Source organism: Anomaloglossus baeobatrachus, unplaced genomic scaffold (assembly GCF_048569485.1).
Source record: "Anomaloglossus baeobatrachus isolate aAnoBae1 unplaced genomic scaffold, aAnoBae1.hap1 Scaffold_2884, whole genome shotgun sequence".
Classification (NCBI taxonomy): Eukaryota; Metazoa; Chordata; class Amphibia; order Anura; family Aromobatidae; genus Anomaloglossus; species Anomaloglossus baeobatrachus.
This window is the reverse complement of record NW_027442341.1, coordinates 44,655-72,423: the sequence shown is the minus strand read 5'-3', so window position 1 is coordinate 72,423 and position 27,769 is coordinate 44,655. Positions and strand designations below refer to the sequence as shown.

General features: G+C 50.1%; 9 non-coding genes and 6 pseudogenes across 9 annotated transcripts; all 15 read left to right on the top strand.

Moving 5' to 3' along the window:
- Window positions 1–1,320: 1,320 nt before the first annotated feature.
- On the top strand, window positions 1,321–1,511 carry LOC142266655 (U2 spliceosomal RNA). Its single transcript, XR_012732698.1, has one exon. It is a non-coding gene; the product is annotated as a U2 spliceosomal RNA (small nuclear RNA).
- Window positions 1,512–2,899: 1,388 nt separating this feature from the next.
- On the top strand, window positions 2,900–3,026 carry LOC142266620 (U2 spliceosomal RNA; annotated as a pseudogene).
- A 3,648-nt stretch (window positions 3,027–6,674) lies between these two features.
- On the top strand, window positions 6,675–6,882 carry LOC142266605 (U2 spliceosomal RNA; annotated as a pseudogene).
- A 1,333-nt stretch (window positions 6,883–8,215) lies between these two features.
- Window positions 8,216–8,406, top strand: LOC142266653 (U2 spliceosomal RNA). Its single transcript, XR_012732697.1, has one exon. It is a non-coding gene; the product is annotated as a U2 spliceosomal RNA (small nuclear RNA).
- Window positions 8,407–9,739: 1,333 nt separating this feature from the next.
- On the top strand, window positions 9,740–9,815 carry LOC142266627 (U2 spliceosomal RNA; annotated as a pseudogene).
- A 680-nt stretch (window positions 9,816–10,495) lies between these two features.
- LOC142266608 (U2 spliceosomal RNA) lies at window positions 10,496–10,691 on the top strand. Its single transcript, XR_012732665.1, has one exon. It is a non-coding gene; the product is annotated as a U2 spliceosomal RNA (small nuclear RNA).
- A 1,333-nt stretch (window positions 10,692–12,024) lies between these two features.
- Window positions 12,025–12,128, top strand: LOC142266617 (U2 spliceosomal RNA; annotated as a pseudogene).
- Window positions 12,129–17,557: 5,429 nt separating this feature from the next.
- On the top strand, window positions 17,558–17,765 carry LOC142266604 (U2 spliceosomal RNA; annotated as a pseudogene).
- A 1,333-nt stretch (window positions 17,766–19,098) lies between these two features.
- On the top strand, window positions 19,099–19,256 carry LOC142266618 (U2 spliceosomal RNA; annotated as a pseudogene).
- Window positions 19,257–19,974: 718 nt separating this feature from the next.
- Window positions 19,975–20,170, top strand: LOC142266609 (U2 spliceosomal RNA). The gene has a single exon (XR_012732666.1). It is a non-coding gene; the product is annotated as a U2 spliceosomal RNA (small nuclear RNA).
- A 1,333-nt stretch (window positions 20,171–21,503) lies between these two features.
- LOC142266652 (U2 spliceosomal RNA) lies at window positions 21,504–21,694 on the top strand. The gene has a single exon (XR_012732696.1). It is a non-coding gene; the product is annotated as a U2 spliceosomal RNA (small nuclear RNA).
- A 1,117-nt stretch (window positions 21,695–22,811) lies between these two features.
- LOC142266651 (U2 spliceosomal RNA) lies at window positions 22,812–23,002 on the top strand. The gene has a single exon (XR_012732695.1). It is a non-coding gene; the product is annotated as a U2 spliceosomal RNA (small nuclear RNA).
- A 1,117-nt stretch (window positions 23,003–24,119) lies between these two features.
- LOC142266650 (U2 spliceosomal RNA) lies at window positions 24,120–24,310 on the top strand. Its single transcript, XR_012732694.1, has one exon. It is a non-coding gene; the product is annotated as a U2 spliceosomal RNA (small nuclear RNA).
- A 1,117-nt stretch (window positions 24,311–25,427) lies between these two features.
- On the top strand, window positions 25,428–25,618 carry LOC142266649 (U2 spliceosomal RNA). Its single transcript, XR_012732693.1, has one exon. It is a non-coding gene; the product is annotated as a U2 spliceosomal RNA (small nuclear RNA).
- A 1,117-nt stretch (window positions 25,619–26,735) lies between these two features.
- LOC142266648 (U2 spliceosomal RNA) lies at window positions 26,736–26,926 on the top strand. The gene has a single exon (XR_012732692.1). It is a non-coding gene; the product is annotated as a U2 spliceosomal RNA (small nuclear RNA).
- Window positions 26,927–27,769: the final 843 nt, after the last annotated feature.

Sequence of the window (27,769 nt, the reverse complement as noted above, 5' to 3'; positions counted from 1 at the left end):
AGAAAGCATACGTCTTCATATGCACCTCAATTTGGCCCATTCACTTTTCACACTTCCTCCTTTTGTTTTTTATCTTTCACACTTTTGACTTTCTTTATTCATCCAAATAGCAAACTCATCACCACTCAACCTGACCAACTCGGCTATGTCCCGTGCTGCAGTTCTCTGTCTTATCTAGATCATTTGCAATTGAATGGAATAGATCCCTTTTGGACAAAGTGGATTCACCTGCTGCTGCAGTGACCACAGGTGTGATAAGATCTAGAATTGGCATCTGGTGCGATCTCTCCGCTTCCACTCCAAAGAAAGTTACCTGTTTATTCCTATCATGCATTGGTTTTTGGGGTTTTCTTTGAGTAATGATGATCTCTTTAGTAGTCTGTTGGCGCCCTCTCCTGGAGGAATAGTTTGCTTGCTCTTGGACATTCTAAAAGAGAGGTCATGATAGACATTGAGCTTCTGAGCTCAATTGGGGACAGTCATGGGTGATGAATGTTTGCAACCTGCTGCAAAGCCTCATACCGCAATATAAGGAACGTCAAATACTAAGAAAGGGCGGCCTATGAAAGAATTACTACTTTCAATAAGTACACTTAAACGGCTAATTGGGAATAGAAAAACTGTAAAAAGCCCTCTGAGAAAGCCCCCCTCTAACCTTTGATAGTAAGCTTTTCTGTAGTCTGCCTGTTGATGTATTTTCCGTTTGAACTGTGCACAACATGAAGAGACGGAACACTGGCGGCTTGTCACAATGCCCCCGCTGACATCACAATAGCGCTGCTGCCTAGAAAACAAGCTGCGCAGCAGAAGTTGTTCTTTGGGTGGGAGGGTGGGCTAGTGTAAGGAGGGGGCAAGCTCTTTTTTTCCCGGGTGGTAGGGGGATGACAGGAGAAGGGATGCGGGTGGTGAGAAGGGTACAGAGGGCAGGGTTTGGGGGCTGGGAAGGAAAGGGAAAAGATTAGGGTTTGGGGATGATGAAAGGGCTTTCTACGGGTAAGGATGGCAAAGGGTGGCAGTGACGGAAAGTCAGGCAACCTGTCCTGTCCGTCTTTTTGTATCGTGAATTGGAAAGACTGCAAGGGGGAGGGGAGTTGCTTGCGCCCTAAAGGAGGAGTTATTCAGATTCATTGCAGTGGGGGGCGGCGGCTGCAAAACGCACCATTCTTCTTGTTTTTGCTCTGCAAAGCAGCCTTTTCAAGGGTTGGCTTGGGTGACAAAATGTCTTCTGTAGGCGTGGGTTTGTCTCCCTCTCGCTCTCTCTCCCTAAGATGTGTCCGGCATAGGCCAGGGTGCCACTCGAGGCCCAAACCAATTCTGGTTATCGCTTCTCGGCCTTTTGGCTAAGATCAAGTGTAGTATCTGTTCTTATCAGTTTAATATCTGATACGTCCCCTATCTGGGGACCATATATTAAATGGATTTTTAGAACAGGGAGATGGAAAAAGAGCTTGCTCTGTCCACTCCACGCATTGACCTGGTATTGCAGTACCTCCAGGAACGGTGCACCCCTTCTTAACCCAGTTTCCAAAAGCAGAACTCAATTCACCTGATTCATATTAGCCCGATTTAATGAATTGGAAGAAAGCATACGTCTTCATATGCACCTCAATTTGGCCCATTCACTTTTCACACTTCCTCCTTTTGTTTTTTATCTTTCACACTTTTGACTTTCTTTATTCATCCAAATAGCAAACTCATCACCACTCAACCTGACCAACTCGGCTATGTCCCGTGCTGCAGTTCTCTGTCTTATCTAGATCATTTGCAATTGAATGGAATAGATCCCTTTTGGACAAAGTGGATTCACCTGCTGCTGCAGTGACCACAGGTGTGATAAGATCTAGAATTGGCATCTGGTGCGATCTCTCCGCTTCCACTCCAAAGAAAGTTACCTGTTTATTCCTATCATGCATTGGTTTTTGGGGTTTTCTTTGAGTAATGATGATCTCTTTAGTAGTCTGTTGGCGCCCTCTCCTGGAGGAATAGTTTGCTTGCTCTTGGACATTCTAAAAGAGAGGTCATGATAGACATTGAGCTTCTGAGCTCAATTGGGGACAGTCATGGGTGATGAATGTTTGCAACCTGCTGCAAAGCCTCATACCGCAATATAAGGAACGTCAAATACTAAGAAAGGGCGGCCTATGAAAGAATTACTACTTTCAATAAGTACACTTAAACGGCTAATTGGGAATAGAAAAACTGTAAAAAGCCCTCTGAGAAAGCCCCCCTCTAACCTTTGATAGTAAGCTTTTCTGTAGTCTGCCTGTTGATGTATTTTCCGTTTGAACTGTGCACAACATGAAGAGACGGAACACTGGCGGCTTGTCACAATGCCCCCGCTGACATCACAATAGCGCTGCTGCCTAGAAAACAAGCTGCGCAGCAGAAGTTGTTCTTTGGGTGGGAGGGTGGGCTAGTGTAAGGAGGGGGCAAGCTCTTTTTTTCCCGGGTGGTAGGGGGATGACAGGAGAAGGGATGCGGGTGGTGAGAAGGGTACAGAGGGCAGGGTTTGGGGGCTGGGAAGGAAAGGGAAAAGATTAGGGTTTGGGGATGATGAAAGGGCTTTCTACGGGTAAGGATGGCAAAGGGTGGCAGTGACGGAAAGTCAGGCAACCTGTCCTGTCCGTCTTTTTGTATCGTGAATTGGAAAGACTGCAAGGGGGAGGGGAGTTGCTTGCGCCCTAAAGGAGGAGTTATTCAGATTCATTGCAGTGGGGGGCGGCGGCTGCAAAACGCACCATTCTTCTTGTTTTTGCTCTGCAAAGCAGCCTTTTCAAGGGTTGGCTTGGGTGACAAAATGTCTTCTGTAGGCGTGGGTTTGTCTCCCTCTCGCTCTCTCTCCCTAAGATGTGTCCGGCATAGGCCAGGGTGCCACTCGAGGCCCAAACCAATTCTGGTTATCGCTTCTCGGCCTTTTGGCTAAGATCAAGTGTAGTATCTGTGAGGCTCGGCAGATGCAATGCACACTGGAAGGTTGCGCTTGCTAGTACTCTTGATGTATAGTATATTCATCTAGAGGAAAACATGGCCCTACCAGGATCGAGGCTATTAGACTGAGTAAGTGTGGGGGCTATGGTGCAATGTGCCCCAGGACTGACGACCCTGGAGTGAGTCTGAGCTTGCTGGCTTGGGACCCCGGCGAGCCTTGGGCTCTGTAGCACACCGTACCTTGCCCTTTCATACTTTCTGAGCATATTGCTCTATCCCGGCCTTCTGGCTAGGAAGGGAAATTTTTATAATCATGGTCGGAGGTCCGTTCAGCTTTGGGCTGAGAAACCAACACCCGGTTGGAGGTCCGGGTCAGCTTCGGCTGAGAAACCAACACCCGGTTGGAGGTCTGGGTCAGCTTCGGCTGAGAAACCAACACCCGGTTGGAGGTCCGGGTCAGCTTCGGCTGAGAAACCAACACCCGGTTGGAGGTCCGGTTAGCCTTGGGCTGAGAAACCAACACCGGTTGACGGTCCGGGCAGTTTCGGCTGCGAAACCAACAACTAGTAGCTCTCTACTCCACTTGGGTAAGATGCCTGGGTGGACGCTGGGAGCAACGACAAGGCTCAACCAAGCTTCGGCTTGGGGGAGCACCGAAGATCCCTGACCCTTGCTGTGGCCTTCTGGCTCGGAGGGACGGGGTTGATTTTTGGGGACCCTCTCCTCACGGAGGGGTCCACACGAATCCTAGCCTTTGCACTGTTTTTGGTGTGACTTCGGTCATGCATTTTTTGCGGTGCTTTGGAAAGCTTCATTAAATCAAAAATCTGTTCTGAACTGCTCTCTGCTGGAAAAGGGTGAGATTCTGGAGGAGCTTAGAGCTGCCTACTCCACGTGGCGGGCCTACAAGGCGGGCTTCCAGTCTGTTTCTGACTGGTGGGAATACGTTAAACTCGAGTTCCGTTTCTTCTTTCAGGCAAAGAGTCAACAACAGGCGTGTCTGAAGAGGAGGGACTTCAGGAGACTCCAGCGTGAGCTGCGTTCCCTGCAGGACCTTCTTCGATGCGGCTGGGACGTGAGAGAGGAGCTGGAGGAGACTAAGAGGAGCCTGAAAAGGCACTTCGAGGAGGAGTCCGAGCGAATTGTCTTCCGTTCCAAAGTGGAGAACCTGGAGAAGGGTGAGAAATGTAACTCGTTCTTTTTCAGGAAACTCCACGCCGGTCACACGCCCATGAATGAACTACGAGACGAGAGTGGAAGCATGCGACGCGGGAAAGAGAACGTGATGAAGGTCGTCAGCGACTTCTACAGCGAACTCTACGCCCGCAAGACTACTGACCCCGAGGCCGCCGATAAGTTCCTGTCAGGTATCCCTAACCATCTTGACCCTGCAGACGCGGCGGCCATGGATGTTCCTCTGACGGTGGACGAGCTGCTCTCGGCCGCCAAATCCTTTAGTTCTGGCAGGACACCGGGCAGTGACGGCCTCCCAGCAGAGCTCTATGTAGCGCTGGGAGACCTAATCTGTCCGGACCTGTTAGGGCTGTATGAGGAGATGGTGGTGGAGGGCAGAATGCCTCCATCTCTGAGGGAAGGAATGGTCACGATCCTGTACAAGCGTAAAGGAGAGAGGTGCGACCTGAAGAATTGGCGTCCCATCACCCTTCTGAACGTCGACTACAAGATCCTGGCCAAGACGATGGCAACGAGATTGAAGACTGTTATCGGACGGATCATCCACCCGGATCAGACCTGCGGCATCCCCGGACGTCGCATCGCAGACAGCCTGGCTCTCATGCGGGACACGGTCGAGTACATCAAAGCCCGCCGGGTGCACGCAGCCCTGATCTCGTTGGATCAGGAAAAGGCCTTCGACCGTGTTTCCCATGAGTTCCTGGGCAAAGCTCTGCACAGGTTAGGTTTGGGTAACATGTTTTGCTTGTATGTCCAACTAATGTATTTTGATATTCACAGCTCGGTGTTGGTAAACGGCTGGAAGACTGACCCCTTCCCGGTCCTCTCAGGGGTCAGACAAGGCTGTCCTCTGTCACCTCTTCTTTTTGTTTGTGTTATAGAACTCTTTGCAGAGGCTATCCGGCGGAATGGAGAGATCAGAGGGATCACCGCACCAGGACCAGAACGCTTCGAGGTCAAGTGCTCGCTCTACATGGACGACGTGACCGTCTTCTGCGCGGACCGGCGCTCAGTCGACACCCTCGTCCAGACCTGTGAGACCTTCGGACGGGCTTCGGGAGCCAAAGTCAACTGCGGGAAGTCGGAAGCCATGCTCTTCGGGGACTGGCAGCCGGCCTCTTCCGCCCCCTTCCCTTTCAGCATCCAGCCGGAGTTCATCAAGGTTCTTGGAGTCTGGTTCGGGAAGGAAGGAGCAGCCCTCAAGTCCTGGGAGGAACGCTTGACCAAGATCACCCAACGGATCGGTCTGTGGAGCCTCAGACACCTCACCTGTGAGGGCAAAGCACTGGTCCTGCGTAACGAGGTACTGCCCGTGCTGCAGTACACGGCCCAGGCCTGGCCCCCCCTTGCCACCGTGTGCAGGGCCATTACCAGGACGGTGTTTCGTTTTGTCTGGGGATCCAAGATGGACAGAGTAAAGCGGAGCATCATGTACAAGGATCCTCGCAAGGGTGGGAAGGGCGTACCCGATATCCCCACCCTCCTGCGATCCTCCTTCGTATGTGACTGCGTTCGCCGAACTCTGCGAGTCAAGAGAGGTTCCGCGGGTGGGTCCATGTCTCGCTTCTTCCTGCTCCCCCTTTGGAGACGGTTAGGCTGGGACAAGTGGGACAGCTCCTTCCCCTACAACTGGACGGCGCCATGGTTCTACGGAGACGTGGTTCGGTTTGTGAGGGAACACCAACTGGAGGGACTCAAGCCTGATTTGTGGAAGCCAAAGACTATCCACAAACTCATCAGAGCCAAGGACGAAATGGAGAACATTCCAGGACTTCATCACGACACACTGGAGACTGTTTGGACAAACGTGTCATCGGCTGGATTGACCAACGGGCACAAGGACTTGTCATGGATGGCGATACAGGGCGGACTGCCCGTCCGGTCATTCATGCACGCCCGGAACCTGTGCAAAACCCGGTACTGCCCAAGGTGCCCCTTCGTGGAGGAAACATCGCTGCACGCCTTTTGGGACTGCCGTTTCGCACAGCGCCTGTTGGTTGCCCTGGAGGATGACCTGAGGAACTCCGTCCCCAGAGGGAGCCTATCGTACCATTCCGTACTTTATGGACTCTTCCCTGGGACTCACACCGTTGGAGCCATCCAGGAGGCTTGGCGCCTTATGAACTGCTTTAAGGACGCTATTTGGGTCGCCAGGAACCGGCTCATCTTGAAGAGGGAGAGGATGTCTATCCAGGATTGCCGCAGGCTGATCCACAGCCTGCTCAGAGACTATTCCATCATGGACAGTCCGGACGACAGCGCCGAGGAGGAGGTTTAGACCTCTTCCATGCCCCCTCCCTCCTTTTCCCGTTATGTGCGTCTTTCAATAAAGCTTCGGGCCTGTGATTTCCCCACCCTATCCCCCTTTTCCCCTACCCCCATCCCCCAATCGCCGGTTCGTCGTTATTTATTGTCTAACTTTTTCTTTCAGCTTGAGTGTTATGGATAAGCATAGGAGTGTGATGTATAGTTTAGTGCGTCGTACTCTATGGCTATGTAAGAAGGATTGTATAGTTCTGTGTGTACGGGGCTGCGGCACTGTACACGGTTTGTTACCTTTTTGTGAGTAGTGCATGATAATAAAGATGCTGTTAAATCAAAAAAAAATCTGTTCTTATCAGTTTAATATCTGATACGTCCCCTATCTGGGGACCATATATTAAATGGATTTTTAGAACAGGGAGATGGAAAAAGAGCTTGCTCTGTCCACTCCACGCATTGACCTGGTATTGCAGTACCTCCAGGAACGGTGCACCCCTTCTTAACCCAGTTTCCAAAAGCAGAACTCGATTCACCTGATTCATATTAGCCCGATTAGCGAATTGAAATGAATTTTTATCTAACACACTTTTTACTTGCTTTATTCATCCAAATAGCAAACTCATCACCACTCAACTTCACCAACTCTGCTATGTCCCGTGCAGTATCTTGTTGTCAGTCTAATCTAGATCATGTGCAATTGAATGGAATAGATCCCTTTTGGACAAAGTGAATTCAGCTGATGCTGCTGCAGTGACCACAGGTGTGATAAGATCTAGAATTGGCATCTGGTGCGATCTCTCCGCTTCCACTCCAAAGAAAGTTACCTGTTTATTCCTATCATGCATTGGTTTTTGGGGTTTTCTTTGAGTAATGATGATCTCTTTAGTAGTCTGTTGGCGCCCTCTCCTGGAGGAATAGTTTGCTTGCTCTTGGACATTCTAAAAGAGAGGTCATGATAGACATTGAGCTTCTGAGCTCAATTGGGGACAGTCATGGGTGATGAATGTTTGCAACCTACTGCGAAGCCTCATACCGCAATATAAGGAACGTCAAATACTAAGAAAGGGCGGCCTATGAAAGAATTACTACTTTCAATAAGTACACTTAAACGGCTAATTGGGAATAGAAAAACTGTAAAAAGCCCTCTGAGAAAGCCCCCCTCTAACCTTTGATAGTAAGCTTTTCTGTAGTCTGCCTGTTGATGTATTTTCCGTTTGAACTGTGCACAACATGAAGAGACGGAACACTGGCGGCTTGTCACAATGCCCCCGCTGACATCACAATAGCGCTGCTGCCTAGAAAACAAGCTGCGCAGCAGAAGTTGTTCTTTGGGTGGGAGGGTGGGCTAGTGTAAGGAGGGGGCAAGCTCTTTTTTTCCCGGGTGGTAGGGGGATGACAGGAGAAGGGATGCGGGTGGTGAGAAGGGTACAGAGGGCAGGGTTTGGGGGCTGGGAAGGAAAGGGAAAAGATTAGGGTTTGGGGATGATGAAAGGGCTTTCTACGGGTAAGGATGGCAAAGGGTGGCAGTGACGGAAAGTCAGGCAACCTGTCCTGTCCGTCTTTTTGTATCGTGAATTGGAAAGACTGCAAGGGGGAGGGGAGTTGCTTGCGCCCTAAAGGAGGAGTTATTCAGATTCATTGCAGTGGGGGGCGGCGGCTGCAAAACGCACCATTCTTCTTGTTTTTGCTCTGCAAAGCAGCCTTTTCAAGGGTTGGCTTGGGTGACAAAATGTCTTCTGTAGGCGTGGGTTTGTCTCCCTCTCGCTCTCTCTCCCTAAGATGTGTCCGGCATAGGCCAGGGTGCCACTCGAGGCCCAAACCAATTCTGGTTATCGCTTCTCGGCCTTTTGGCTAAGATCAAGTGTAGTATCTGTTCTTATCAGTTTAATATCTGATACGTCCCCTATCTGGGGACCATATATTAAATGGATTTTTAGAACAGGGAGATGGAAAAAGAGCTTGCTCTGTCCACTCCACGCATTGACCTGGTATTGCAGTACCTCCAGGAACGGTGCACCCCTTCTTAACCCAGTTTCCAAAAGCAGAACTCGATTCACCTGATTCATATTAGCCCGATTAGCGAATTGAAATGAATTTTTATCTAACACACTTTTTACTTGCTTTATTCATCCAAATAGCAAACTCATCACCACTCAACTTCACCAACTCTGCTATGTCCCGTGCAGTATCTTGTTGTCAGTCTAATCTAGATCATGTGCAATTGAATGGAATAGATCCCTTTTGGACAAAGTGAATTCAGCTGATGCTGCTGCAGTGACCACAGGTGTGATAAGATCTAGAATTGGCATCTGGTGCGATCTCTCCGCTTCCACTCCAAAGAAAGTTACCTGTTTATTCCTATCATGCATTGGTTTTTGGGGTTTTCTTTGAGTAATGATGATCTCTTTAGTAGTCTGTTGGCGCCCTCTCCTGGAGGAATAGTTTGCTTGCTCTTGGACATTCTAAAAGAGAGGTCATGATAGACATTGAGCTTCTGAGCTCAATTGGGGACAGTCATGGGTGATGAATGTTTGCAACCTACTGCGAAGCCTCATACCGCAATATAAGGAACGTCAAATACTAAGAAAGGGCGGCCTATGAAAGAATTACTACTTTCAATAAGTACACTTAAACGGCTAATTGGGAATAGAAAAACTGTAAAAAGCCCTCTGAGAAAGCCCCCCTCTAACCTTTGATAGTAAGCTTTTCTGTAGTCTGCCTGTTGATGTATTTTCCGTTTGAACTGTGCACAACATGAAGAGACGGAACACTGGCGGCTTGTCACAATGCCCCCGCTGACATCACAATAGCGCTGCTGCCTAGAAAACAAGCTGCGCAGCAGAAGTTGTTCTTTGGGTGGGAGGGTGGGCTAGTGTAAGGAGGGGGCAAGCTCTTTTTTTCCCGGGTGGTAGGGGGATGACAGGAGAAGGGATGCGGGTGGTGAGAAGGGTACAGAGGGCAGGGTTTGGGGGCTGGGAAGGAAAGGGAAAAGATTAGGGTTTGGGGATGATGAAAGGGCTTTCTACGGGTAAGGATGGCAAAGGGTGGCAGTGACGGAAAGTCAGGCAACCTGTCCTGTCCGTCTTTTTGTATCGTGAATTGGAAAGACTGCAAGGGGGAGGGGAGTTGCTTGCGCCCTAAAGGAGGAGTTATTCAGATTCATTGCAGTGGGGGGCGGCGGCTGCAAAACGCACCATTCTTCTTGTTTTTGCTCTGCAAAGCAGCCTTTTCAAGGGTTGGCTTGGGTGACAAAATGTCTTCTGTAGGCGTGGGTTTGTCTCCCTCTCGCTCTCTCTCCCTAAGATGTGTCCGGCATAGGCCAGGGTGCCACTCGAGGCCCAAACCAATTCTGGTTATCGCTTCTCGGCCTTTTGGCTAAGATCAAGTGTAGTATCGTTCGAAAAGGTGGTTTAAGCTCCAGGCCACCTTAGTACAATGATACAATGCACACTGGAAGGTTGCGCTTGCTAGTACTCTGGGTGGATAGTATATTCATCTAGTGGAAAACATGGCCCTACCAGGATCGAGGCTATTAGACTGAGTAAGGATGGGGGGCTATGGTACAACGTGCCCCAGGACTGACGACCCTGGAGTGAGTCTGAGCTTGCTGGCTTGGGACCCCGGCAAGCCTTGGGCTCTGTAGCACACCGTACCTTGCCTTTTCATACTTTTTGAGCATATTACCCTATCCCGGCCTTCTGGCTAGGAAGGGAAATTTTTATAATCCCGGTCGGAGGTCTGGTCAGCTTTGGGCTGAGAAACTAACACCCGGTTGGAGGTCCGGGTCAGCTTCGGCTGAGAAACCAACACCCGGTTGGAGGTCCGGTTAGCCTTGGGCTGAGAAACCAACACCGGTTGACGGTCCGGGCAGTTTCGGCTGCGAAACCAACAACTAGTAGCTCTCTACTCCACTTGGGTAAGATGCCTGGGTGGACGCTGGGAGCAACGACAAGGCTCAACCAGGCTTCGGCTTGGGGGAGCACCGAAGATCCCTGACCCTTGCTGTGGCCTTCTGGCTCGGAGGGACGGGGTTGATTTTTGGGGACCCTCTCCTCACGGTGGGGTCCACACGAATCCTAGCCTTTGCACTGTTTTTGGTGTGACTTCGGTCATGCATTTTTTGTGGTGCTTTGGAAAGCTTCATTAAATCAAAATCTGTTCTTATCAGTTTAATATCTGATACGTCCCCTATCTGGGGACCATATATTAAATGGATTTTTAGAACAGGGAGATGGAAAAAGAGCTTGCTCTGTCCACTCCACGCATTGACCTGGTATTGCAGTACCTCCAGGAACGGTGCACCCCTTCTTAACCCAGTTTCCAAAAGCAGAACTCGATTCACCTGATTCATATTAGCCCGATTAGCGAATTGAAATGAATTTTTATCTAACACACTTTTTACTTGCTTTATTCATCCAAATAGCAAACTCATCACCACTCAACTTCACCAACTCTGCTATGTCCCGTGCTGTATCTTGTTGTCAGTCTAATCTAGATCATGTGCAATTGAATGGAATAGATCCCTTTTGGACAAAGTGAATTCAGCTGATGCTGCTGCAGTGACCACAGGTGTGATAAGATCTAGAATTGGCATCTGGTGCGATCTCTCCGCTTCCACTCCAAAGAAAGTTACCTGTTTATTCCTATCATGCATTGGTTTTTGGGGTTTTCTTTGAGTAATGATGATCTCTTTAGTAGTCTGTTGGCGCCCTCTCCTGGAGGAATAGTTTGCTTGCTCTTGGACATTCTAAAAGAGAGGTCATGATAGACATTGAGCTTCTGAGCTCAATTGGGGACAGTCATGGGTGATGAATGTTTGCAACCTACTGCGAAGCCTCATACCGCAATATAAGGAACGTCAAATACTAAGAAAGGGCGGCCTATGAAAGAATTACTACTTTCAATAAGTACACTTAAACGGCTAATTGGGAATAGAAAAACTGTAAAAAGCCCTCTGAGAAAGCCCCCCTCTAACCTTTGATAGTAAGCTTTTCTGTAGTCTGCCTGTTGATGTATTTTCCGTTTGAACTGTGCACAACATGAAGAGACGGAACACTGGCGGCTTGTCACAATGCCCCCGCTGACATCACAATAGCGCTGCTGCCTAGAAAACAAGCTGCGCAGCAGAAGTTGTTCTTTGGGTGGGAGGGTGGGCTAGTGTAAGGAGGGGGCAAGCTCTTTTTTTCCCGGGTGGTAGGGGGATGACAGGAGAAGGGATGCGGGTGGTGAGAAGGGTACAGAGGGCAGGGTTTGGGGGCTGGGAAGGAAAGGGAAAAGATTAGGGTTTGGGGATGATGAAAGGGCTTTCTACGGGTAAGGATGGCAAAGGGTGGCAGTGACGGAAAGTCAGGCAACCTGTCCTGTCCGTCTTTTTGTATCGTGAATTGGAAAGACTGCAAGGGGGAGGGGAGTTGCTTGCGCCCTAAAGGAGGAGTTATTCAGATTCATTGCAGTGGGGGGCGGCGGCTGCAAAACGCACCATTCTTCTTGTTTTTGCTCTGCAAAGCAGCCTTTTCAAGGGTTGGCTTGGGTGACAAAATGTCTTGTGTAGGCGTGGGTTTGTCTCCCTCTCGCTCTCTCTCCCTAAGATGTGTCCGGCATAGGCCAGGGTGCCACTCGAGGCCCAAACCAATTCTGGTTATCGCTTCTCGGCCTTTTGGCTAAGATCAAGTGTAGTATCTGTTCTTATCAGAACAAACTGAGCTAGCTACACTTGACGAGATACGATCAGGGAGACAAGCTCCGAAGCCCAGCCGAGACCGAAAGAGGGAGATCGTACGGAAGAAGAGCTTGGCAGAAAGAAGCAAGAAGACGAAGGCTCGGAGAAGACTTGGGGAGACCAGAGGAACTTCGAGGAGGAACACAGCGGGAGAAGACACCCGGAGAAGAATCCAAGATCCAGCTCCGGGAACTCAAGCAGGAACCAGCCATGGCAAGCAAGCCAGAGAAGGCAGCCAGGAAGGCTCAGGACCCAGGGACCTCCAGGAAGGCTCATCCAGAGGCTTCTTCGGCCCAAGAGGCCCCTACCTCCGACGCCAGCCAGCCGGAGGGAGCCCGGACGCCGCCTGAAAAGGCTCCAACCCTGGAGCCTTGGATGCGGCAGACGGTCGCCCTGAAGCTAAAGGCGGTGGATGGTAGGTTGCCGGACATGTCCAGCGACGTGTTCTGCAAGAAGATGATTCTGGATCAGGGCTTCTCCAGGGCGGAAACCCTGAGTGTCCAGACCTTCATGACTGGCATTTTTCTGGTAACCTTTGCCACGGTGAATGCCTGCAGGAGATACTGGGAGGCGATGAACGCAGCGATGCCGGACTCCCCTTTTCATTCTTTTTTAGGATCCTGTCCTATACAGAGGGATGAGAAGAGGATCACGGTCTCCATGCGGAACCCGCACACCCCAGGAAGAGACATCTCCACGTTCCTGGGACGTCTCTGCACAGTGGTGAGGGAGCCATCCCACATCCTTAACGGCAACGGATTCTGGACGGGTAAGTGGTCAGTAACCGTCCGACTCTACAGGGAACCAGCATCCGAGGATGGTCTCCAGCACCTGCCCCCGACATTCTCTCTGGGAAACTCCTATGGTCTCATCTACTACCCGGACATGCCACACAACTGCAGGAAATGTGGCGGGAAAGGGCATTCGATGAAGACCTGCAAGGAGGACGCCTGCAGGGTTTGCCGGGTGACAGGACACAGCTCCAAGGACTGCCCAAAGAAGAAGACTTGCAACCTATGTGGACAGGCGGACCACCTTTACAAGGACTGCCCACAGCGGGAGAAATCCTGGGCAAGGGTTGCCGCGGCGACCCAGTATCGGGTAGTCACAGCTTCGTCGACCAAGGCAGCTACGACCAAGGCCACAGAGGCCAAGGACAAGGCGGCCAAGAACCCGGCGACCGTGGCTCCAGCCGATGCCCCAGCAGCCACGGAGTCCAGGGAAAAGAAGGGTAAGAAAACTGCTGCCCCCTCCCTGGTCCCCCCCCCTGTCACCCCTGTCCAAACCCCTCCCCCCCCGGCCAACCCTACTGAGGATTCCACTACCTCCACCTCATTTCCCTACTCCTCAGCTGGTCTCCTCACCCCCCCCCCAAAGCCCACTCTCCCTCCCCAGACCATGAGAGCAGAGGGCCTCAGCACTCTTGCACTTTTCACCGAGGAGGATTTTCCAGCTCTTGTCTCCTCAGGTACAGGCCAAAGGAAAAGGAAGGTGGAAGATAGTCCTGTCGCAGAACCTTCCAAGCTGTTCATTGTGGACCTTAACCCACCCCAGGAAGAGGAGGATGGCCTCCTCCCAGAACCGGACGTGTTGGAGCAGATGGTGGAGTCCCTTGTGGCCGAAGAAGAAATGGAGGAGTCGGAAGCCACTGAGGCACCATCCCTGCTTGATCAGCTAGCAGAAGAGGGTCTGCTGGAGATACCCTTACCAGCAGGTGCCAAAGAGGAAGAACCGCCCGACCGGAGTGGTAACTAAGGCACACCGCCTGCTCTAACTTTCTCTTTCCTCCAATGACTGCTAACATTAACATCTTTTCCATTAATGTTAGGAGCATCAGAGACAAGTTCCGACGTCAGACAATTTTTGCGTTCCTTAACACTCAGTCTAGTGATGTATTTTTCCTGCAGGAATGCTCCCTTCCCTCCTCTAGGTCCTTCAACCATCTGGCCAGGGAGTGGACCCATGGCCCATCCTACTGGTCTGGCGGGGGCGACTGTAGGTCCGCGGGGGTCGCCGTGCTGATCAGGGGAAGCGCCTTCACATTGGACTCTGTTCAGGAAATCGTCTGCGGCAGGTTACTGCTCGTGGATGGCACCTGGGCGGGAGAACCTGTCAGGTTCATCAATGTGTATGCTTCTCCTGTGAAGAGCGATCGACTGGAGCTCCTCCAAGCCCTGCGCCCTCAGCTCGCTACCGCCAGGACGGTAGTGATGGCCGGGGATTTCAACTGCCCGATTGAGGAGGATGGACGCAGTTCTGGAACGGCTGCCAAGTTGGACGTCACATCCAAACTGCTCATTGAGATGGTGACCGAAGCCTCTCTTGTGGACGTTGTTGGCTCCATCGGACACGGATCCGTGAACTATTCATGGTGCCGATCCGATGGCTCGCTGCGTTCCAGGATTGACTTTGTGTTTACCTCTCGGGCGGTTGGGCGGAGTGGGCACTCGATGGTCCCCTGCTTCTTCTCTGACCACAGAGCCATTCACTTTCAAGGTGTGCTGGGCCATGGCTTCCCCATTGGCCCGGGCTCCTGGAAGCTGAACTGCTCTCTGCTGGAAAAGGGTGAGATTCTGGAGGAGCTTAGAGCTGCCTACTCCACGTGGCGGGCCTACAAGGCGGGCTTCCAGTCTGTTTCTGACTGGTGGGAATACGTTAAACTCGAGTTCCGTTTCTTCTTTCAGGCAAAGAGTCAACAACAGGCGTGTCTGAAGAGGAGGGACTTCAGGAGACTCCAGCGTGAGCTGCGTTCCCTGCAGGACCTTCTTCGATGCGGCTGGGACGTGAGAGAGGAGCTGGAGGAGACTAAGAGGAGCCTGAAAAGGCACTTCGAGGAGGAGTCCGAGCGAATTGTCTTCCGTTCCAAAGTGGAGAACCTGGAGAAGGGTGAGAAATGTAACTCGTTCTTTTTCAGGAAACTCCACGCCGGTCACACGCCCATGAATGAACTACGAGACGAGAGTGGAAACATGCGACGCGGGAAAGAGAACGTGATGAAGGTCGTCAGCGACTTCTACAGCGAACTCTACGCCCGCAAGACTACTGACCCCGAGGCCGCCGATAAGTTCCTGTCAGGTATCACTAACCATCTTGACCCTGCAGACGCGGCGGCCATGGATGTTCCTCTGACGGTGGACGAGCTGCTCTCGGCTGCCAAATCCTTTAGTTCTGGCAGGACACCGGGCAGTGACGGCCTCCCAGCAGAGCTCTATGTAGCGCTGGGAGACCTAATCTGTCCGGACCTGTTAGGGCTGTATGAGGAGATGGTGGTGGAGGGCAGAATGCCTCCATCTCTGAGGGAAGGAATGGTCACGATCCTGTACAAGCGTAAAGGAGAGAGGTGCGACCTGAAGAATTGGCGTCCCATCACCCTTCTGAACGTCGACTACAAGATCCTGGCCAAGACGATGGCAACGAGATTGAAGACTGTTATCGGACGGATCATCCACCCGGACCAGACCTGCGGCATCCCCGGACGTCGCATCGCAGACAGCCTGGCTCTCATGCGGGACACGGTCGAGTACATCAAAGCCCGCCGGGTGCACGCAGCCCTGATCTCGTTGGATCAGGAAAAGGCCTTCGACCGTGTTTCCCATGAGTTCCTGGGCAAAGCTCTGCACAGGTTAGGTTTGGGTAACATGTTTTGCTTGTATGTCCAACTAATGTATTTTGATATTCACAGCTCGGTGTTGGTGAACGGCTGGAAGACTGACCCCTTCCCGGTCCTCTCAGGGGTCAGACAAGGCTGTCCTCTGTCACCTCTTCTTTTTGTTTGTGTTATAGAACTCTTTGCAGAGGCTATCCGGCGGAATGGAGAGATCAGAGGGATCACCGCACCAGGACCAGAACGCTTCGAGGTCAAGTGCTCGCTCTACATGGACGACGTGACCGTCTTCTGCGCGGACCGGCGCTCAGTCGACACCCTCGTCCAGACCTGTGAGACCTTTGGACGGGCTTCGGGAGCCAAAGTCAACTGCGGGAAGTCGGAAGCCATGCTCTTCGGGGACTGGCAGCCGGCCTCTTCCGCCCCCTTCCCTTTCAGCATCCAGCCGGATTTCATCAAGGTTCTTGGAGTCTGGTTCGGGAAGGAAGGAGCAGCCCTCAAGTCCTGGGAGGAACGCTTGACCAAGATCACCCAACGGATCGGTCTGTGGAGCCTCAGACGCCTCACCTGTGAGGGCAAAGCACTGGTCCTGCGTAACGAGGTACTGCCCGTGCTGCAGTACACGGCCCAGGCCTGGCCCCCCCTTGCCACCGTGTGCAGGGCCATTACCAGGACGGTGTTTCGTTTTGTCTGGGGATCCAAGATGGACAGAGTAAAGCGGAGCATCATGTACAAGGATCCTCGCAAGGGTGGGAAGGGCGTACCCGATATCCCCACCCTCCTGCGATCCTCCTTCGTATGTGACTGCGTTCGCCGAACTCTGCGAGTCAAGAGAGGTTCCGCGGGTGGGTCCATGTCTCGCTTCTTCCTGCTCCCCCTTTGGAGACGGTTAGGCTGGGACAAGTGGGACAGCTCCTTCCCCTACAACTGGACGGCGCCATGGTTCTACGGAGACGTGGTTCGGTTTGTGAGGGAACACCAACTGGAGGGACTCAAGCCTGATTTGTGGAAGCCAAAGACTATCCACAAACTCATCAGAGCCAAGGACGAAATGGAGAACATTCCAGGACTTCATCACGACACACTGGAGACTGTTTGGACAAACGTGTCATCGGCTGGATTGACCAACGGGCACAAGGACTTGTCATGGATGGCGATACAGGGCGGACTGCCCGTCCGGTCATTCATGCACGCCCGGAACCTGTGCAAAACCCGGTACTGCCCAAGGTGCCCCTTCGTGGAGGAAACATCGCTGCACGCCTTTTGGGACTGCCGTTTCGCACAGCGCCTGTTGGTTGCCCTGGAGGATGACCTGAGGAACTCCGTCCCCAGAGGGAGCCTATCGTACCATTCCGTACTTTATGGACTCTTCCCTGGGACTCACACCGTTGGAGCCATCCAGGAGGCTTGGCGCCTTATGAACTGCTTTAAGGACGCTATTTGGGTCGCCAGGAACCGGCTCATCTTGAAGAGGGAGAGGATGTCTATCCAGGATTGCCGCAGGCTGATCCACAGCCTGCTCAGAGACTATTCCATCATGGACAGTCCGGACGACAGCGCCGAGGAGGAGGTTTAGACCTCTTCCATGCCCCCTCCCTCCTTTTCCCGTTATGTGCGTCTTTCAATAAAGCTTCGGGCCTGTGATTTCCCCACCCTATCCCCCTTTTCCCCTACCCCCATCCCCCAATCGCCGGTTCGTCGTTATTTATTGTCTAACTTTTTCTTTCAGCTTGAGTGTTATGGATAAGCATAGGAGTGTGATGTATAGTTTAGTGCGTCGTACTCTATGGCTATGTAAGAAGGATTGTATAGTTCTGTGTGTACGGGGCTGCGGCACTGTACACGGTTTGTTACCTTTTTGTGAGTAGTGCATGATAATAAAGATGCTGTTAAATCAAAAAAAAATCTGTTCTTATCAGTTTAATATCTGATACGTCCCCTATCTGGGGACCATATATTAAATGGATTTTTAGAACAGGGAGATGGAAAAAGAGCTTGCTCTGTCCACTCCACGCATTGACCTGGTATTGCAGTACCTCCAGGAACGGTGCACCCCTTCTTAACCCAGTTTCCAAAAGCAGAACTCGATTCACCTGATTCATATTAGCCCGATTAGCGAATTGAAATGAATTTTTATCTAACACACTTTTTACTTGCTTTATTCATCCAAATAGCAAACTCATCACCACTCAACTTCACCAACTCTGCTATGTCCCGTGCAGTATCTTGTTGTCAGTCTAATCCAAATCATGTGCAATTGAATGGAATAGATCCCTTTTGGACAAAGTGAATTCAGCTGATGCTGCTGCAGTGACCACAGGTGTGATAAGATCTAGAATTGGCATCTGGTGCGATCTCTCCGCTTCCACTCCAAAGAAAGTTACCTGTTTATTCCTATCATGCATTGGTTTTTGGGGTTTTCTTTGAGTAATGATGATCTCTTTAGTAGTCTGTTGGCGCCCTCTCCTGGAGGAATAGTTTGCTTGCTCTTGGACATTCTAAAAGAGAGGTCATGATAGACATTGAGCTTCTGAGCTCAATTGGGGACAGTCATGGGTGATGAATGTTTGCAACCTACTGCGAAGCCTCATACCGCAATATAAGGAACGTCAAATACTAAGAAAGGGCGGCCTATGAAAGAATTACTACTTTCAATAAGTACACTTAAACGGCTAATTGGGAATAGAAAAACTGTAAAAAGCCCTCTGAGAAAGCCCCCCTCTAACCTTTGATAGTAAGCTTTTCTGTAGTCTGCCTGTTGATGTATTTTCCGTTTGAACTGTGCACAACATGAAGAGACGGAACACTGGCGGCTTGTCACAATGCCCCCGCTGACATCACAATAGCGCTGCTGCCTAGAAAACAAGCTGCGCAGCAGAAGTTGTTCTTTGGGTGGGAGGGTGGGCTAGTGTAAGGAGGGGGCAAGCTCTTTTTTTCCCGGGTGGTAGGGGGATGACAGGAGAAGGGATGCGGGTGGTGAGAAGGGTACAGAGGGCAGGGTTTGGGGGCTGGGAAGGAAAGGGAAAAGATTAGGGTTTGGGGATGATGAAAGGGCTTTCTACGGGTAAGGATGGCAAAGGGTGGCAGTGACGGAAAGTCAGGCAACCTGTCCTGTCCGTCTTTTTGTATCGTGAATTGGAAAGACTGCAAGGGGGAGGGGAGTTGCTTGCGCCCTAAAGGAGGAGTTATTCAGATTCATTGCAGTGGGGGGCGGCGGCTGCAAAACGCACCATTCTTCTTGTTTTTGCTCTGCAAAGCAGCCTTTTCAAGGGTTGGCTTGGGTGACAAAATGTCTTCTGTAGGCGTGGGTTTGTCTCCCTCTCGCTCTCTCTCCCTAAGATGTGTCCGGCATAGGCCAGGGTGCCACTCGAGGCCCAAACCAATTCTGGTTATCGCTTCTCGGCCTTTTGGCTAAGATCAAGTGTAGTATCGCTTCTCGGCCTTTTGGCTAAGATCAAGTGTAGTATCGTTCGAAAAGGTGGTTTAAGGCTCCGGCCACCTTAGTACAATGATGCAATGCACACTGGAAGGTTGCACTTGTTAGTACTTTGGGAGGATAGTATATCCATCTAGAGGAAACCATGGCCCTACCAGGATTGAGGCTATTAGACTGAGTAAGTGTGGGGGTTATGGTGCAATGTGCCCCAGGAATGGACACCCTGGAGGGAGTCTGAACTTGCTAGGTTGGGACCCTGGTAAGCCTCAGACTCTGTCGCACGCCGCGCCTTGCCTATTCATACTTTCCAAGCATATTGCCCTATCCTGGCCTTCTGGCTAAGAAGGGAAATTTTTATAATCCCGGTCGGAGGTCCGGTCAGCTTTGGGCTGAGAAACCAACACCCGGTTGGAGGTCCGGGTCAGCTTTGGCTGAGAAACCAACACCCGGTTGGAGGTCCGGTTAGCCTTGGGCTGAGAAACCAACACCCGGTTGGAGGTCCGGTCAGCCTTGGGCTGAGAAACCAACACCCGGTTGGAGGTCCGGTCAGCCTTGGGCTGAGAAACCAACACCGGTTGACGGTCCGGGCAGTCTCGGCTGCGAAACCAACGACTAGTAGCTCCCTACTCCACTTGGGTAAGATGCCTCGGTGGACGCTGGGAGCAACAACAAGGCTCAACCAGGCTTCGGCTTGGGGGAGCACCGAAGATCCCTGACCCTCGCTGTGGCCTTCTGGCTCGGAGGGACGGGGTTGATTTTTGGGGATCCTCTTCTCACGGAGGGGTCCACACGAATCCTAGCCTTTGCACTGTTTTTGGTGTGACTTCGGTCATGCATTTTTGCGGTGCTTTGGAAAGCTTCATTAAATCAAAAATCTGTTCTTATCAGTTTAATATCTGATACGTCCCCTATCTGGGGACCATATATTAAATGGATTTTTAGAACAGGGAGATGGAAAAAGAGCTTGCTCTGTCCACTCCACGCATTGACCTGGTATTGCAGTACCTCCAGGAACGGTGCACCCCTTCTTAACCCAGTTTCCAAAAGCAGAACTCGATTCACCTGATTCATATTAGCCCGATTAGCGAATTGAAATGAATTTTTATCTAACACACTTTTTACTTGCTTTATTCATCCAAATAGCAAACTCATCACCACTCAACTTCACCAACTCTGCTATGTCCCGTGCAGTATCTTGTTGTCAGTCTAATCTAGATCATGTGCAATTGAATGGAATAGATCCCTTTTGGACAAAGTGAATTCAGCTGATGCTGCTGCAGTGACCACAGGTGTGATAAGATCTAGAATTGGCATCTGGTGCGATCTCTCCGCTTCCACTCCAAAGAAAGTTACCTGTTTATTCCTATCATGCATTGGTTTTTGGGGTTTTCTTTGAGTAATGATGATCTCTTTAGTAGTCTGTTGGCGCCCTCTCCTGGAGGAATAGTTTGCTTGCTCTTGGACATTCTAAAAGAGAGGTCATGATAGACATTGAGCTTCTGAGCTCAATTGGGGACAGTCATGGGTGATGAATGTTTGCAACCTACTGCGAAGCCTCATACCGCAATATAAGGAACGTCAAATACTAAGAAAGGGCGGCCTATGAAAGAATTACTACTTTCAATAAGTACACTTAAACGGCTAATTGGGAATAGAAAAACTGTAAAAAGCCCTCTGAGAAAGCCCCCCTCTAACCTTTGATAGTAAGCTTTTCTGTAGTCTGCCTGTTGATGTATTTTCCGTTTGAACTGTGCACAACATGAAGAGACGGAACACTGGCGGCTTGTCACAATGCCCCCGCTGACATCACAATAGCGCTGCTGCCTAGAAAACAAGCTGCGCAGCAGAAGTTGTTCTTTGGGTGGGAGGGTGGGCTAGTGTAAGGAGGGGGCAAGCTCTTTTTTTCCCGGGTGGTAGGGGGATGACAGGAGAAGGGATGCGGGTGGTGAGAAGGGTACAGAGGGCAGGGTTTGGGGGCTGGGAAGGAAAGGGAAAAGATTAGGGTTTGGGGATGATGAAAGGGCTTTCTACGGGTAAGGATGGCAAAGGGTGGCAGTGACGGAAAGTCAGGCAACCTGTCCTGTCCGTCTTTTTGTATCGTGAATTGGAAAGACTGCAAGGGGGAGGGGAGTTGCTTGCGCCCTAAAGGAGGAGTTATTCAGATTCATTGCAGTGGGGGGCGGCGGCTGCAAAACGCACCATTCTTCTTGTTTTTGCTCTGCAAAGCAGCCTTTTCAAGGGTTGGCTTGGGTGACAAAATGTCTTCTGTAGGCGTGGGTTTGTCTCCCTCTCGCTCTCTCTCCCTAAGATGTGTCCGGCATAGGCCAGGGTGCCACTCGAGGCCCAAACCAATTCTGGTTATCGCTTCTCGGCCTTTTGGCTAAGATCAAGTGTAGTATCTGTTCTTATCAGTTTAATATCTGATACGTCCCCTATCTGGGGACCATATATTAAATGGATTTTTAGAACAGGGAGATGGAAAAAGAGCTTGCTCTGTCCACTCCACGCATTGACCTGGTATTGCAGTACCTCCAGGAACGGTGCACCCCTTCTTAACCCAGTTTCCAAAAGCAGAACTCGATTCACCTGATTCATATTAGCCCGATTAGCGAATTGAAATGAATTTTTATCTAACACACTTTTTACTTGCTTTATTCATCCAAATAGCAAACTCATCACCACTCAACTTCACCAACTCTGCTATGTCCCGTGCAGTATCTTGTTGTCAGTCTAATCTAGATCATGTGTAATTGAATGGAATAGATCCCTTTTGGACAAAGTGGAGTCAGATGCTGCAGTGACCACAGGTGTGAGAGGATCTACAATTGGCATCTGGTGTTATCTCTCTGCTTCCACTCCAAATAAAGTTACCTGTTGTTACCTGAACGTCAAATACTAAGAATGGGCGGCCTATGAAAGAATTAGTACTTTCATTAAGTATACTAAACCGGCTAATTGGGAATAGACAAACTGTAAAAAGCCCTCTGAGAAAGCCCCTCTCTAACCTTTGTTAGTAAGCTTTTCTGTAGCCTGCCTGTTGATGTATTTTCGGTTTGAACAGTGCACAACATGAAGAGACGGAACACTGGCGGCTTGTCACAATGCCCCCCGATGACATCACAATAGCGCTGCTGCCTAGAAAACAAGCTGCGCAGAAGAAGTTGTTCTTTGGGTGGGAGGGTGGGCTAGTGGAAGGAGGGGGCAATCTCTTTTTTTCCCGGGTGGTAGGGGGATGACAGGAGAAGGGAAGCGGGTGGTGAGAAAGGTACAGAGGGCAGGGTTTGGGGGCTGGGAAGGAAAGGGAAAAGATTAGGGTTTGGGGATGATGAAAGGGCTTTCTACGGGTAAGGATGGCAAAGGGTGGCAGTGACGGAAAGTCAGGCAACCTTTCCTGTCCGTCTTTTTGTATCGTGAATTGGAAAGACTGCAAGGGGGAGGGGAGTTGCTTGCGCCCTAAAGGAGGAGTTATTCAGATTCATTGCAGTGGGCGGCGGCTGCAAAACGCACCATTCTTCTTGTTTTTGCTCTGCAAAGCAGCCTTTTCAAGGGTTGGCTTGGGTGACAAAATGTCTTGTGTAGGCGTGGGTTTGTCTCCCTCTCGCTCTCTCTCCCTAAGATGTGTCCGGCATAGGCCAGGGTGCCACTCGAGGCCCAAACCAATTCTGGTTATCGCTTCTCGGCCTTTTGGCTAAGATCAAGTGTAGTATCTGTTCTTATCAGTTTAATATCTGATACGTCCCCTATCTGGGGACCATATATTAAATGGATTTTTAGAACAGGGAGATGGAAAAAGAGCTTGCTCTGTCCACTCCACGCATTGACCTGGTATTGCAGTACCTCCAGGAACGGTGCACCCCTTCTTAACCCAGTTTCCAAAAGCAGAACTCGATTCACCTGATTCATATTAGCCCGATTAGCGAATTGAAATGAATTTTTATCTAACACACTTTTTACTTGCTTTATTCATCCAAATAGCAAACTCATCACCACTCAACTTCACCAACTCTGCTATGTCCCGTGCAGTATCTTGTTGTCAGTCTAATCTAGATCATGTGTAATTGAATGGAATAGATCCCTTTTGGACAAAGTGGAGTCAGATGCTGCAGTGACCACAGGTGTGAGAGGATCTACAATTGGCATCTGGTGTTATCTCTCTGCTTCCACTCCAAATAAAGTTACCTGTTGTTACCTGAACGTCAAATACTAAGAATGGGCGGCCTATGAAAGAATTAGTACTTTCATTAAGTATACTAAACCGGCTAATTGGGAATAGACAAACTGTAAAAAGCCCTCTGAGAAAGCCCCTCTCTAACCTTTGTTAGTAAGCTTTTCTGTAGCCTGCCTGTTGATGTATTTTCGGTTTGAACAGTGCACAACATGAAGAGACGGAACACTGGCGGCTTGTCACAATGCCCCCCGATGACATCACAATAGCGCTGCTGCCTAGAAAACAAGCTGCGCAGAAGAAGTTGTTCTTTGGGTGGGAGGGTGGGCTAGTGGAAGGAGGGGGCAATCTCTTTTTTTCCCGGGTGGTAGGGGGATGACAGGAGAAGGGAAGCGGGTGGTGAGAAAGGTACAGAGGGCAGGGTTTGGGGGCTGGGAAGGAAAGGGAAAAGATTAGGGTTTGGGGATGATGAAAGGGCTTTCTACGGGTAAGGATGGCAAAGGGTGGCAGTGACGGAAAGTCAGGCAACCTGTCCTGTCCGTCTTTTTGTATCGTGAATTGGAAAGACTGCAAGGGGGAGGGGAGTTGCTTGCGCCCTAAAGGAGGAGTTATTCAGATTCATTGCAGTGGGCGGCGGCTGCAAAACGCACCATTCTTCTTGTTTTTGCTCTGCAAAGCAGCCTTTTCAAGGGTTGGCTTGGGTGACAAAATGTCTTGTGTAGGCGTGGGTTTGTCTCCCTCTCGCTCTCTCTCCCTAAGATGTGTCCGGCATAGGCCAGGGTGCCACTCGAGGCCCAAACCAATTCTGGTTATCGCTTCTCGGCCTTTTGGCTAAGATCAAGTGTAGTATCTGTTCTTATCAGTTTAATATCTGATACGTCCCCTATCTGGGGACCATATATTAAATGGATTTTTAGAACAGGGAGATGGAAAAAGAGCTTGCTCTGTCCACTCCACGCATTGACCTGGTATTGCAGTACCTCCAGGAACGGTGCACCCCTTCTTAACCCAGTTTCCAAAAGCAGAACTCGATTCACCTGATTCATATTAGCCCGATTAGCGAATTGAAATGAATTTTTATCTAACACACTTTTTACTTGCTTTATTCATCCAAATAGCAAACTCATCACCACTCAACTTCACCAACTCTGCTATGTCCCGTGCAGTATCTTGTTGTCAGTCTAATCTAGATCATGTGTAATTGAATGGAATAGATCCCTTTTGGACAAAGTGGAGTCAGATGCTGCAGTGACCACAGGTGTGAGAGGATCTACAATTGGCATCTGGTGTTATCTCTCTGCTTCCACTCCAAATAAAGTTACCTGTTGTTACCTGAACGTCAAATACTAAGAATGGGCGGCCTATGAAAGAATTAGTACTTTCATTAAGTATACTAAACCGGCTAATTGGGAATAGACAAACTGTAAAAAGCCCTCTGAGAAAGCCCCTCTCTAACCTTTGTTAGTAAGCTTTTCTGTAGCCTGCCTGTTGATGTATTTTCGGTTTGAACAGTGCACAACATGAAGAGACGGAACACTGGCGGCTTGTCACAATGCCCCCCGATGACATCACAATAGCGCTGCTGCCTAGAAAACAAGCTGCGCAGAAGAAGTTGTTCTTTGGGTGGGAGGGTGGGCTAGTGGAAGGAGGGGGCAATCTCTTTTTTTCCCGGGTGGTAGGGGGATGACAGGAGAAGGGAAGCGGGTGGTGAGAAAGGTACAGAGGGCAGGGTTTGGGGGCTGGGAAGGAAAGGGAAAAGATTAGGGTTTGGGGATGATGAAAGGGCTTTCTACGGGTAAGGATGGCAAAGGGTGGCAGTGACGGAAAGTCAGGCAACCTGTCCTGTCCGTCTTTTTGTATCGTGAATTGGAAAGACTGCAAGGGGGAGGGGAGTTGCTTGCGCCCTAAAGGAGGAGTTATTCAGATTCATTGCAGTGGGCGGCGGCTGCAAAACGCACCATTCTTCTTGTTTTTGCTCTGCAAAGCAGCCTTTTCAAGGGTTGGCTTGGGTGACAAAATGTCTTGTGTAGGCGTGGGTTTGTCTCCCTCTCGCTCTCTCTCCCTAAGATGTGTCCGGCATAGGCCAGGGTGCCACTCGAGGCCCAAACCAATTCTGGTTATCGCTTCTCGGCCTTTTGGCTAAGATCAAGTGTAGTATCTGTTCTTATCAGTTTAATATCTGATACGTCCCCTATCTGGGGACCATATATTAAATGGATTTTTAGAACAGGGAGATGGAAAAAGAGCTTGCTCTGTCCACTCCACGCATTGACCTGGTATTGCAGTACCTCCAGGAACGGTGCACCCCTTCTTAACCCAGTTTCCAAAAGCAGAACTCGATTCACCTGATTCATATTAGCCCGATTAGCGAATTGAAATGAATTTTTATCTAACACACTTTTTACTTGCTTTATTCATCCAAATAGCAAACTCATCACCACTCAACTTCACCAACTCTGCTATGTCCCGTGCAGTATCTTGTTGTCAGTCTAATCTAGATCATGTGTAATTGAATGGAATAGATCCCTTTTGGACAAAGTGGAGTCAGATGCTGCAGTGACCACAGGTGTGAGAGGATCTACAATTGGCATCTGGTGTTATCTCTCTGCTTCCACTCCAAATAAAGTTACCTGTTGTTACCTGAACGTCAAATACTAAGAATGGGCGGCCTATGAAAGAATTAGTACTTTCATTAAGTATACTAAACCGGCTAATTGGGAATAGACAAACTGTAAAAAGCCCTCTGAGAAAGCCCCTCTCTAACCTTTGTTAGTAAGCTTTTCTGTAGCCTGCCTGTTGATGTATTTTCGGTTTGAACAGTGCACAACATGAAGAGACGGAACACTGGCGGCTTGTCACAATGCCCCCCGATGACATCACAATAGCGCTGCTGCCTAGAAAACAAGCTGCGCAGAAGAAGTTGTTCTTTGGGTGGGAGGGTGGGCTAGTGGAAGGAGGGGGCAATCTCTTTTTTTCCCGGGTGGTAGGGGGATGACAGGAGAAGGGAAGCGGGTGGTGAGAAAGGTACAGAGGGCAGGGTTTGGGGGCTGGGAAGGAAAGGGAAAAGATTAGGGTTTGGGGATGATGAAAGGGCTTTCTACGGGTAAGGATGGCAAAGGGTGGCAGTGACGGAAAGTCAGGCAACCTGTCCTGTCCGTCTTTTTGTATCGTGAATTGGAAAGACTGCAAGGGGGAGGGGAGTTGCTTGCGCCCTAAAGGAGGAGTTATTCAGATTCATTGCAGTGGGCGGCGGCTGCAAAACGCACCATTCTTCTTGTTTTTGCTCTGCAAAGCAGCCTTTTCAAGGGTTGGCTTGGGTGACAAAATGTCTTGTGTAGGCGTGGGTTTGTCTCCCTCTCGCTCTCTCTCCCTAAGATGTGTCCGGCATAGGCCAGGGTGCCACTCGAGGCCCAAACCAATTCTGGTTATCGCTTCTCGGCCTTTTGGCTAAGATCAAGTGTAGTATCTGTTCTTATCAGTTTAATATCTGATACGTCCCCTATCTGGGGACCATATATTAAATGGATTTTTAGAACAGGGAGATGGAAAAAGAGCTTGCTCTGTCCACTCCACGCATTGACCTGGTATTGCAGTACCTCCAGGAACGGTGCACCCCTTCTTAACCCAGTTTCCAAAAGCAGAACTCGATTCACCTGATTCATATTAGCCCGATTAGCGAATTGAAATGAATTTTTATCTAACACACTTTTTACTTGCTTTATTCATCCAAATAGCAAACTCATCACCACTCAACTTCACCAACTCTGCTATGTCCCGTGCAGTATCTTGTTGTCAGTCTAATCTAGATCATGTGTAATTGAATGGAATAGATCCCTTTTGGACAAAGTGGAGTCAGATGCTGCAGTGACCACAGGTGTGAGAGGATCTACAATTGGCATCTGGTGTTATCTCTCTGCTTCCACTCCAAATAAAGTTACCTGTTGTTACCTGAACGTCAAATACTAAGAATGGGCGGCCTATGAAAGAATTAGTACTTTCATTAAGTATACTAAACCGGCTAATTGGGAATAGACAAACTGTAAAAAGCCCTCTGAGAAAGCCCCTCTCTAACCTTTGTTAGTAAGCTTTTCTGTAGCCTGCCTGTTGATGTATTTTCGGTTTGAACAGTGCACAACATGAAGAGACGGAACACTGGCGGCTTGTCACAATGCCCCCCGATGACATCACAATAGCGCTGCTGCCTAGAAAACAAGCTGCGCAGAAGAAGTTGTTCTTTGGGTGGGAGGGTGGGCTAGTGGAAGGAGGGGGCAATCTCTTTTTTTCCCGGGTGGTAGGGGGATGACAGGAGAAGGGAAGCGGGTGGTGAGAAAGGTACAGAGGGCAGGGTTTGGGGGCTGGGAAGGAAAGGGAAAAGATTAGGGTTTGGGGATGATGAAAGGGCTTTCTACGGGTAAGGATGGCAAAGGGTGGCAGTGACGGAAAGTCAGGCAACCTGTCCTG